The sequence below is a fragment of the Eucyclogobius newberryi genome, unplaced genomic scaffold (genome assembly GCF_026437365.1).
Source record: "Eucyclogobius newberryi isolate DKJ021-1_F unplaced genomic scaffold, fEucNew1.0.hap1 SCAF_5, whole genome shotgun sequence".
NCBI lineage: Eukaryota > Metazoa > Chordata > Actinopteri > Gobiiformes > Gobiidae > Eucyclogobius > Eucyclogobius newberryi.
In genome coordinates this window covers 10,080,937-10,090,424 of record NW_027316167.1, presented here as the reverse complement: position 1 = coordinate 10,090,424, position 9,488 = coordinate 10,080,937, and positions in this window count along the sequence as shown.

The following is a 9,488-nucleotide window of genomic DNA, read 5'->3' as shown; positions in this document are numbered from 1 at the left end:
GACTTCTTCCTATGGTATTTGAATATTTGTTTAAGGTTTAATGCTGAAGCCCTCTTTGAGCAAGAACATTAAATCCACTGTGGTTTGTGACCAATGCTAAAACTGGAATCAAAACTAGATTCTCACAAAAGTTGGACCTTTCCTAGTGATCAGTACAGGAACCAGTGGAAGACAGTTCAAATCATCATATCAAAGAATATTATTTTATGTTTTTAGTCATCATTGATGTATTAAAACGGGCATCAAGTATCAAGCGTTTCATTATAGAATTGGTTGATAATGTATTTAAAAAGTCCAATAGGTACAATAGAAATGATAGTTTAAATTAATTTAAAAAAAAAAAAAGTTTTGTTTTTTACAAATAACATAACACGACCAGAGCGCGAAAATACAAATACAAATGCAAATAAACATCAACTGAACTAAATCCAAAGACATGAAAATCATGGCATAATTAAAATAAAATAAAGGTCCCTCTTGGTCCAAAGCCTTTTCAAATTTGTCAATTTCACTAGTCATCAAAGTAATCAAAAAAGTAATCTTTCAAAGTAATCGTTATGAATGTGGCAAAGCTGAAACCGTCACCGAACGTGTAACATTTCAACACATGTAGATTCATTTCTCCCAGTGACAGATGGACCCAGTTGGTGCACATGTTAATTTACATAAATCAACACAATTACAGCGTATTACACACATGCTCTTGGTGCATCCGCCGCAGACTGGGACGGTCTTTGGCATGGAGTTCAAGAGACGCTAGTGTGGCATGTTGAGAGGAGAGGAGAGGATGGATCAGAGATGAATCCACCGGAGGGACAATGTGATGGCTCCGAGGAACACTGTGTGAGAAGGATGCTGAGGTTCGAGCTGCTGGAACCAAGAGGCCCAAAGGAATACCAAAATAGGAGATTTATGTGTGATGTGGTGAAGGAAAACTGTGGCTAACGTATTGAAAATATTGTAATAAAATCAGGAAAGCTAGTGAAAGGATTGGAGGATGTAGGGCGATTCAACTGTATTCTCCAGGGGGCCAGGCTTTTTGGAGGACTTTGTTTAGGGGCCGAACCATCCAATTTACACAAACAACTTGAAATAGTACTATTTACTTAATTAAACATGGCTCTGTCAAATAAAAACTAAAGCGGGACCAAGCAGGCTTCATTGCATTAGGGTCCGTGTGTATTGCTAAGTGGGCCGGATTTGGCCCACGTGCCGCCAATTGAATGGCCTTGGGATTTACTGGGCGTTTAAGTTTTATTTAGACACAAATCTTTTTTGGGTAATGATCAATTAAATCTATCTTATCTGTGGTTTAGTGTAATTTTTGACTTGGACTAGTGTCATTTTAAACCATGTTTGGTTTATATTTAAACCATGTTTTGCCCAATTTTGACACTGTACTTCGGGTTTATCTCTTTTGTTACTCAGAAAGTCAAATAATAAGTTAGCTGGGATCAGAGCATTTCAAAAACGTTTAATTCAGTGACCCGTCAACAGATGATTATACTTTAAAAACAAATGAATACAAATGGAAGCTTAATGTTTTTAATACAGGACGGCAATGTAAAACATGCAATAAATCATTAGCTGGCAAATTCTGCTTTAATTATTTAAATGGAATAACTATTTTCTGTAGATGTGAAACCACAAAAAAACAGTATAATATATATATTTAGTTTGTTATTTTACTTCCTGGTTATAACTGATGACATCACACTAGGAAATTACCCAGCAAACACTGGGCAAAAACATGTGTCACGATGTCACAATGTTTTGAAATTGACGAATACAAATTTGAGAGTGTCTTTATTTGGTTGAAGTAATGTTTAGAGGATCAAACAAGTTGTTTCTTTGTATAAATGATGCATAAACTTGACTGGAATGAGTGTCCTTGGTGTGATGTCACAAATTCCACAGATTTGTCTGTGTTTTCTCCACAAATACCCACTTGATTGGTGTAAAACTATCCTTTATATGTACAACAGGTATAAATACAAGATTTGAAAGTCGTAAAAACCTGTCACAGGCACATTTCTATATTTATCTCCCGCAGTACATTACACTTCAGACTGCGCTATCATGACCGGCCATAATGTAGAATAATTCACTTCCATGACCATGTCGCGTGTCTTTGCCGTATAAATATGTGCCGCGTGTAATTGGACCGAGGTCGTAGGACTTGTACGACCGCTATCGTATCTGTCCCATTAAAGTGCAGGTCTGCGGTGAAGGGGGGATGACGAGGAGGAGGAGGAGGAGGAGGAGGAGGGGCTTCTCTGCACCTCTCTGTCTGTAATTTGTCCTGAGGGCGGCTGCATCAGCTCTGAACACTCGTCGGGGAGCAAGAGAGGAAGAGAGGAAGGGATGGGGGAGAAAAGAGAGAGTGTGTGGATACAGAGGCGTCGGACACAGACTGGAGAGAGAAATAATGGGGAGAAAGAGAGGGAGGGAGGGGCATGAAAGGAAGGGAGGGATGGAGAAAGAGAGCAGAGAAAGCAAAGGAAAGGAAAACAGTGAGCAGAGAGAAGAAAGCTAATGGGAGGAGAGCAAAAGGGGAGGAATGGGGTGAAGGATGAGGGAGAGAAAAAGAGAAGGGGAGCAAGGAAGGTGCAGAGAGGTAGAAAAGAGAGAGAGTGAATTAAAGTGGAAAAGCTAGTGTGATCGGGTAGAGGGAGATAAAGTAAGAGAAATCGGAGAAAAAAGTGGTGAAAGAGAAAGCGGACAGAGAGAACGCTTAGAGAAGGAAGTGAGAGAATAAAAGATGGAAAGAGAGAGAGAAATGATTGTCGGGGAATGAGAAAGAGGAGAGAAAGAAAGCAGAGAAAAATGGGGAAAGAGACAACGCAAGAGAAGAGGAGAGGGAGCAAAAGAAGATGCAAGAGGAGAGAGTGAAGATGTGAAAGGAAGAGAGAGGTTTATAGAGTTGTAAAATTGGAGACGAGAAAGAAAAAACAAAGAGAAAGAAAAGAGAAGGACGGAAAAGAAAGAACGGAAAAGAGAAAAGAAAAAATACATTTAAAAAGAAAGACAAGAAAAGAAAGAAAGAAAAAACAAAAGACAGACAAGTAAGGTATAGAATAGGAGACAAGAGCGAAGAGGGGCGAGAGTGAAAAAGAAAGAAAGATGGTAAATAAAGAGGGGGAGGAGAAAGAGGAGCGTGACAGAGAGAGAGATAACGAAAGAAAGAAGAGAGATACAATGGTGAGGTATAAAATAGGAGAAGACAAGGTAAGAGAATACAAGAAAGATAAATGAGAGGGACACAAGAGTCAGAGAGGGGGAAGTGAGAGACGATGTTAGAGAGAGAGAGAGAAGAGAGAGGGTGAGTGAAAGAGAGGGAGGAGTGGAGAGAGATGGAGAGCAGACTCTGGCGCCCGCTGCTCCTCACCAGCTTTAATTGGAAATGCTTCAGTGGATCTCCGGCTTTAATTTCATTTGGGCTGAAGGCTCCGGCAACAGTCAGGCACTTTGAGACGACACAAACACTGAGACACAACAAACCCTCATCCAGAGGCTCTAGAGCAAGTGATGGAGGAAAGGCATTCAGTGAACAGAGTGAGTACGTTTTTTAGAACAGCAGATACTGGACCTTCAGCTCAAATGATGCAACAAACTTAATAAAGGACAGAGTAAATGGACTTTTTTGAGATTTTAGCCATGTTCTAGCGTACTTCTCTTGTCAGAAACATACCTGCTGTGGCATTGAACTTAATTCGCGCTGGTTTGATGAAACACGGTGAGAAAATCCTCCCCGAAAACACTCCCTCCCGTGTGACGTTTTTTGTCTTCTCGGTCGCGTGACGTCTTCTCGATCGCGTGACGTCTTTGAGATCACGTGACGTCTTCTCGACCGTCGTCTTCTCAATCGTCGTCTTCTCGATCGCGTGACGTCTTCTCGATCGCGTGACGTCGTCTCGATCACGTGACGTATTCTCGATCGTCATCTTCTCGAGCACCGTCTTCTCGATCGTCATCTTCTCGAGCGCCGTCTTCTCGACCGTTGTCTTCTCGACCGTTGTCTTCTCGATCGTTGTCTTCTCGATTGTTGTCTTCTCGACCGTCGTCTTCTCGATCGCCGTCTTCTCGATCGTCGTCTTCTCGATCGCCGTCTTCGCGATCGTCGTCTTCTCGACCGTTGTCTTCTCGATCGTTGTCTTCTCGATCGCCGTCTTCTCGATCGTCGTCTTCTCGATCGCCGTCTTCGCGATCGTCGTCTTCTCGATCGTTGTCTTCTTGACCATCATCTTCTCGATCGCGTCTTCTCGATCGCCGTCTTCTCGACCATCATCTTCTCGATCGTCGTCTTCTCGATCGCCGTCTTCTCGATCGCCGTCTTCTCGATCGCCGTCTTCTCGATCGCCGTCTTCTCGATCGCCGTCTTCTCGACCATCATCTTCTCGATTGTTGTCTTCTCGACCGTCGTCTTCTTGATCGCCGTCTTCTCGATCGTCGTCTTCTCGATCGTCGTCTTCTCGATCGCCGTCTTCTCGATCGTCGTCTTCTCGATCGTCGTCTTCTCGATCGCCGTCTTCTTGATCGTCGTCTTCTCGATCGTTGTCTTCTCGATCGTTGTCTTCTCGATCGTCGTCTTCTCGATTGTCGTTTTCTCGCTGTTTTTAAAGTCCATAAATCATGGCCGGACTCGTTCTGTGCATTTCTGCCGTCAAATCACGATCAGAAGAAATGCTCAGCTGAATGAAATAGTAAATTACTCTGAATTTTGCATTTGGCGGAGATTTGATGAGCCACCACACATTTAATAAAGCTTGGGACATTAATTTGAGGTCTGTGTAACGTCAAACGCTTGTTCTTTAGGTTATGATAGCAGAATTTATCCAAGGTTACAGTAAAAGGTCCTACGGTAGTTTTGGTTCTTTGGACCAATTTTTGAGAGCCACATTTGCCCCAATTCCGTGCATGTTTGAGAAATCTTTAATTCTCCCGCATTCAAGACACCACAATCCCTGATGCGTGCCCACTGATCTGGACCTGTGACTGATTCAGCAGCATCGCATAAGCTTTTCGGCTCAAATGAACAGTAAATAAAATGCATGTAATAAAGTAAAATATGTTTTGCCCCAGTACAGATATTGTAAAAGCCTTTGTTCGGGTGAAAATGAGACAACAACGGCGCTTTCTCTGGATTAAATTCAAGCGTTTTACAAAGCAGAAGCAGCAAGTATGTTGTTAGCATGCTAATGTTTGTTAGCTTTACCCATGGGGCTTTACCTCTGACAGCAAAAATGGTTCTGGACTCAGAGACTCGTGAAAAGTGCTCATAAACTCATTGCAGTGAATATTTAGGATGCTGTGAATGCAGAGGACCTCTGTAAAATTGTAAGTTTAAAATTATTACTATAATTAAAACTAGTTCTGATTTTCAGTTTTAAGACAGGTACTGTGCCTTTAATGGTCATGTATTATAAATAGAGATGTCATGATTATAAGGTTAATTGATAATTGTGATTGATCAGGTTACACTAAACTAATATAATTGTGTCAATTTAGTTCAATGTATGGTCCAAAAAAAGCAGCAAATAACAAGAGCAGTGTAAACTTTTATCTAATGCGATTAATCAGTCACAGTTTAGATTTTACCGCCCTGCCACAGTAACACTCCTCAAGGTTGCGAAAATTAACTTGGGATTTCTAATGTACCCAGAGACTAACGACAGTGTAGATCATTTTGCACAGTTGACCTTGAATTTTCCAGGGGATTATTTTGCATTTAAGGATTAAACAATGTGCACTCAAAATCACTGAAAACAGTACGCCCTGTTTCTTCTGGTTTGTAACTTATTTTGTCAGTTTTCTCGACCTTTAATGAACTAATGATGTTTCATTCTGTCAATGAAAAAACAAACCGGAACTAAACTTGTATTTTAATGTTAGTTTTTGTAAAGGCTTGTGTATTTAAAAATGCTAACTTTTAAGTGAATGTTTAATCTTTTTTCTGATGTTGAGATCGACGCATTTCAGGATAAGCATAGGTTTTTTTTCTCCTCCCAAAACTGTAAACTGAGCCTAAAAAGATCTAAACTGAGACTTAACCAGGTCTAAATTAGCAATAAACCAGACTATGTGTAAATGTAATAATCCAGGGACCAAAACCAGGTCTAAACTTGGACAATTACAGGAATAACAACAAGATCTAAACCAAATCTAAACACGTTTCCTGTGTAGCATGATAATGATAAGGTAAATAAGTAGTTTTCTTAGTTTTCTACCGTGTGTAGGATGAAGACATGATCTGTGCATCAATATGTCGACTGAAAAGACATATTCTCGACACTACGCAAATACCTGTAAACAGTGTCTCCATAATGTATGTAAAAAGCTATATTCACCCCCAAAACTCCAGCTCACCCGCGCCATGCCCTCTCCGTTCTGCTGTTGTGCTTATGAACCTTCATAATAAATAATTGGTTGGTCAAGATGCCATTGACCGATTAATCGACCAAACGACTAAAGGCCCCAAACATGTTCTAGCTCTCCAATTAATAACGTAAATCAAAGGAAGTTGTTGTTGATGGTACTGAAAGCAATGATTCATTAAACGCAAATTGTAAAACTTGTGTCACATTAGTGCATTTCGATTTCTTTGGCGCCTACGATGTAAAGACCCATAAACACAACTGCACGGACAAATGTGTTGTTGATGGGCAGCTCGTCTTTTAATACGGGTCACAACATTTGACTGCGACACAACTTTGTTAAGGCCTTAGTTATTTTATTACTTGGTTTACGGATCCGCCGCACTTAGATTATTGATTTCTACAATATAAATAAAATAAATGATTATAAAAAAAATTTTACAAAGTACTGCCGAAAACGCAAAATAGCATTAAATTAAATGTAAAAAGCGGTATTCAGTCAAAAGATAAGAGCGCGTGAAGCAATATCTCGCCAAACTCCTGCGGGAGTCTGTGACGCAGAGGGTCCGAGCTGCTTTGTCCCTGCGCGCGGGAGCGAGAGCGCGCCTGCCCGTTTCCCTGCTGCTGCGCGGCTTTATATCGCAAATACACATTTTAAACCCGTTTACCACATTTTCTCCAGCGCGTTTTGCCATGACTTAGACTGAACACCTAGAAGTGTGAGTTCTGAGTGTAAATCACGCTAAATCTACTGTTACACTCACCTGCGCGCCGCGTCTCCCCCCCCCCTCTCCTCCCGTGGTGCGTTTTGGGCAAACCCGGAAGAAAACATCTTTTGAAATTGAAATTATATTTATATTTCATCCGCCTGTGCAATATTTTTCATTTTAAAATCTGTAAACCAAGTAATAATATAACTGCGGCCTAAGTAGCTAAGTAGGTCAAAGACGCGGGGATCCCAGTGCTGGCTGTTGAAGCTGAAGTCGGACGTTTACTGTGCGATACCGACGACTCCTTTTTTTCAAGCTCGTTAAGTCGCACCACAGTCAGTTCTGCCACTTCGTTGGGACCGGCGTGATTCTTGTTGTCTGGACCAGCACTGACGCATCCAAAAGCGTGGACGTGCAACCCACTTTCACCCGGGGCAAGGCCTTTGATTTCTCCAGTGACTTGGACGGGATCTGAATTGCCCTCCTGTGTAAAATGAACTGTCCCCGCGGCTCCTTTCGAGACACAAACCGTTTTCAGCACCGTCTTTGCAGCTTAACTTTGCTCCAGACCATCTGTACTTTCTAAGACTTGCCATCACTATTATTGAATTTCTTTTCACCGCTAACACGAGAAGCTCTTTGTCGTTTTGGATGTGTGAAAAAGATGGAGACGCTTGACAGTCTTGTGCCTAACTGACACATTTAGCATTGTAAACTGGGATATCTTTTATTTTTTTCCAGGGCATACGTTTCAACCTTTACGTGGGTTAATGATAAATACAATACAATAAATACAATTAAATAAATAATTGTCTTATCCTTTCTTCATTGCATTCCAGTTTCTCATCAACAAACATTTATAATAGTCTTTTCTCCCAGCGGCTCCTGAATAAGAACAGATATAACTCGTGATCACTACCCTTACTTAAAAAAAAACAAAAAAAAAACATTTTCAATTTAGAAAATATATAAAATAAACACAGAACACAGTACGACCAGAGGAAAAAATAAATAAAAATAAATAAATAGAGGATTTAATTTTAAATACTGTTTTATTATCTTATTCTCTCTGATTTCATGCGATAAATTACTTTTAAAATATTGCTATTGCATAAGCTGAAATGGTTTCCCGGTGTTGGAGAGTAAACCGGCCTGGAGAAGCAGCAGAGATGTCCTGGGTGTGTCTCTCATTCTGTCATTAGCACAACAACTACAGTTTGATGAGGTATAACGAGGACGAGGCTGACGAGGCTCTGGTTCAAGCCCACAATCTCACAGAATCAACCGCTTTAGGGTTTTGGAAGGGGTTTGGAAATGGACGCACATTTGATTACTTATGGATGTATGTAGATTTACAGATATATTTTGAAATCACACTGCGTAAAAAAGATGCAAAGACTGTGCAATTCATCTAAGTAAGATCGAGATTCAATCATCAGTGATATGCTTTGGTCTCAGTTCTGTTGTGTGTTGCGTTTAAAGCAGAGATCAGACTTTGGAGGAAAAAATTGTACTACACTCTACAATTCAGACGCCTGGTTTTTCATATTGTTGCGTTGACAAACTGGGCCGTGTGCAACTTGCCTAGTCTGTGTGTAAAGGCTTCTGCTCTAGAGGATTTTCTGCCCGATTTTAAGCTCGATTTGCCTCTTCACGAGTCTCGAACAGAGTGATTCTCGTAAAACGGATTATTTGTGGTGACTCTCCTCATGTCCGCGGGGTCAATGTGGTCGCAGCTCACAAACGTCAAATTGTGAAGTTCCAACAGCTTTACCTCAGCTAACCAGAGCAGCCGGACAGTGCCAGGCTCCGTTCTCTAGTGACGACTCAAACCAACATGGAGTTTGTGCAAAAAAGGCAAGAATGGCCGCTCACTATCACTTCTTTACACAGCCCGTTCCTAAGTTTTGTCTGAATTTGATGACGAAATGTGCATTGTATCTATTGGTAACAGCAAGATACTTTTTCATTCTATTTTCGGGCTGCTACTATTCAAAAATGTGTACTCGATGTTATATTGCCCACTAGAGCGTCAATATATACTGCTGTCGGTCACAAATGGCAAATCGCAAAGACAGTTATTTTCATTTCATTGTTATTTCCTATTTCATCTGCAAACAACTATATATCCTGTCTATTTTGCATTAAACCTGCTATTCGGTTTGAACCTTTACAACCATGTTCTGAAATGGTTGGTATTCTTGTTTAGCAGTTCATATTTCAGTCTTTTTTCAAACTATTATGTCCCTTAGTTGCTTAAAATGTAAACCCTAAACAAACTTGTAGCTTTAACCCTTTGACTTTAGCCTCGTTGCCCACCTCAGTGATCGGCCTCTTGTTTATCCTCAGCTGTAGAGCTCTGCCACACTTAGCCAACCGAAAGTAATCCACCCTGAAATATACA